Source organism: Penaeus japonicus, unplaced genomic scaffold, assembly GCF_977035675.1.
Source record: "Penaeus japonicus unplaced genomic scaffold, GWHDUDI00000001_assembly GWHDUDI00000017, whole genome shotgun sequence".
Classification (NCBI taxonomy): Eukaryota; Metazoa; Arthropoda; class Malacostraca; order Decapoda; family Penaeidae; genus Penaeus; species Penaeus japonicus.
Window position 1 is genome coordinate 30,108,903 of NW_028234419.1, and position 2,500 is coordinate 30,111,402.

The window sequence follows — 2,500 nt, forward strand, 5'->3', positions numbered from 1 at the left end:
TAATTACTTAACGATGTATTCAAATTATGTTGATTTATTCAATCGTGTATAGTATAATTTTAACTTTTAGAGTATCTTTTCTATAATTAAGCATAATATAACACATTGTGAAAGTATATTACAAATTAGAAGCGTATCTTTTATTGGCAACATCTATGACATGCAACAACTTCTCACATATATTATATTACCCTATCCACATTTCCTTTCAATCTCTTCCGCAATTACCGTATATTTGATATAGAGACAAGGGTATTGATGTTCCAGGACCGCTTCTTGTCTCCAATCAGTCTTTCACAATGCTGATTATGGCCGGGAATTAGTACACTCTTAGCCTCCCATCCAGAGTGGTTACCTTGGTCATAGAGATGGCATATCTTATTCATATCTTCCCGTATATGATAGAACAAAGGGGAACTAAACACTCTTTCCGAAAACCCTGGGACATTCACAAAATTTTCTGTGCTGAGGTTGCATAACTTCTCATTGGAAAAATTGTACCGAATTCGATCTTTCAGTTTGGCTGGTTTGTATATCCAGCTTTTTCCAATCCCATTTTCAACATACCAAATACCTCATGCATGCAGTCAGCATCGTGAGAGAGTGGCATGAAAATAACATCTGTGTTATGCAGATATCTACTGATGGATGCAAAGTAGGATTTGTCAAACCCTAATCTGAACCCTACTTCTGAACACATTTGAGATGCCCCAAATGCTGTCTGAAATATTGTCGGCCCGGTGCTAATGACAGCTTTTCGCCAGCAAGAGAAATGGATCTTGGAAAACTCGAAGATACCTTTGATAACAGTAGGGTTCTTTTGCAATGTCCCCAAGCATCTAATAAGATTGTCTTTCAAGCCAACTTTTGTCTGGGATGGCAGATCAGCATTTTCAATACTTTATAATTTATCAAGTACAACATCAAGTGATACAAACATGCAATGATGAACACATATAACCTAACCACCTAACACCAACTGGCACAAATATCCTAGGCAATGTCATGTTTTTAAAATTCTTTTAAGGACTCAAGACAAAATAATTTTGCATGTCTGTCCAGTAGTTCATGAATGGTTACCCGTCAATAGGCCACTTAAAAAGGACCTCATCATTTATATCCTAAAAAAATCAATCACTTCTGTTAATTCCCTGAGGTTATGACATGTTGTTTTTGTTCATATTATTTTTCTTCAATGAAGCTAGAGTGTCATCTCTTTTACCAATAGTTGCCTCCCTTTTCTTGTGGAATATGGTAGTATCTGAAGGAATCAATCTGCTGTCAAGGCCTACTACTTGAGAAAAAAAACATCAGTATCTCTTGTACATCTTCACTGGAGACGTTCCAACACAATGCAGTTTCCACTACAGTAGTCCAATAAAATTCGTTGCATTATTTCCGTGGTGTATTTCCGTTTCTTTCCTGGCAGTCATCAGGAGTGGACAAATCTTCTAAGGTTGACGAAGATTGGTTTCCGTTATCATGTTCATCGTCTGTATCGTTTTTACATATTCCTGAAACTCACTCAGTCATTTTATTTGCCAGACTACATTTCCTCTTATTTCTGTATTCCTTCCTTTTAGTAGCTTTATGGTCAACAGAACCAAGGGATCCAGCACTACCATTTGACTTTGCTTCATACCACTCGATGTCTTCTTGTAGCACTTCTCTCGGTTGTCTCTTGCCTTTAAAAGATACGAATTCAGTACCAATAAACGAAACTTTCAAACTCTCCTTCTGTGTATAATAAGATACTTTCTTTATGTTTAGTACTTCTGTGATAGCATTTAGTTTAGTAATAGTCTTTAGTCCAAATTTCTGATATAATTCTTCAATTCGGTCGCAGGTTTCGAAGCATTTTCTCGTCCAGAAACGTTTGAATTTTAATCAAACACTTTCAGCGAATTATATCGTGCTAAAATATCACAAACACATAGCAACACAACAGAAGCTTGTTGGAATGTATAATAATGTTATTCATTAACTAACATTTATATGCTTATTGAAGAAACACGGGCATTACTTTTATAGGCCATTAAGGTCAGTGACGAAATAGAAGTATGAAAGACTTCCGACCTAAGGTCATCGAGGAACTTGTTATATGCGTTATTTAAGTGCCTAAGTTCAGTGAAGAATTTGTTACATGTAATATTTAGGTGCCCAAGGTCAGCAAGGAACTTGATGACCTAAAGACACAAATTTGATTGCGATTCGGAAGGGAACTATCATCACTTAAGGTTAGCGAGGAAGTTCGAAGCGCGTGGACCTCGTCTGCCTGCGCGGCCCCAATTCCGCGGAAATGCGTAATATATTAAATTGAAAAGTGCAACCCCTAAACGTTATCAGATCAAGCTGATTTTTTTCACATTTCATATTTATGATATATGGAGCCTATTTATTTACAGTCACAATGACATTTCAAAAGTTGCAATTATTGAAATACCCTACTGTGCATGTGTGCGTGCATGCATGCATTCATGCACAGATACACAAATTGTGT

At 36.6% G+C, this 2,500-nt stretch overlaps 1 protein-coding gene across 2 annotated transcripts in view; it reads left to right on the forward strand.

The window, feature by feature from the left end:
* l(3)05822 (SH3 domain-containing lethal (3) 05822) overlaps window positions 1–2,500 on the forward strand; it is a 22,051-nt gene that overhangs the window by 7,836 nt on the left and 11,715 nt on the right. The window lies entirely within an intron of this gene.